Raw genomic sequence first — 657 nt, forward strand, 5'->3', positions numbered from 1 at the left:
TTCAATTAAGCTGCAATTTACATACAGTACTATTTACCTTTTTAGTATATGGCTTTATGAATTGTGATAAGTAGATACAGCTGTGTAGCCACCAACAGAACGGAGATACAGAAGAATACATCCTCCTCCTCCCAATTACCCCACACCTCTTCTGATCAGCCCCTTCCCCTCCCCTAGCCTGGCGACCACAGATCTATTTCTGGCCCTATTGTTTTGCCTTTTCCAGATGTGATACAAATGGAATTTATATTTTTCTGGTAACTTTTCTAGTTAGACTTCTTTCGCTAACCATAATACCTCTGAGATGCACCCAAGTTGTTGCATGTTTCATTAGTTCATCTTGGTTATTGCCGGGTAGTATTCCAATATGTGGGTGCGCCACAGTTTGTTTATTTACTTTCCCCACCTCTTGGGTGGGGTCTGAGGAAACCCAAGGTTGTGGGGTCAGGACATTCACCACTGCCTAACAGCAAGGAGGCCGTCCCTGCCCACGGTGGCAGCGGAAGCCGCGTGGGGAGCACTAACAAGGCACCGTGTGGTTTCCGGGCACGGCTATCTCCCGGGGAGGTATCGGTGACGGCCCAGTGGGGGGCGAAACTGCCCCCTCCCCAGGGACGAACGAGAAGCTCCTCCTTGGGGGTTGAGACAGAGTGACCA

Source organism: Martes martes, assembly GCF_963455335.1.
Source record: "Martes martes genome assembly, chromosome: 9".
In the NCBI taxonomy this organism is placed as follows: domain Eukaryota; kingdom Metazoa; phylum Chordata; class Mammalia; order Carnivora; family Mustelidae; genus Martes; species Martes martes.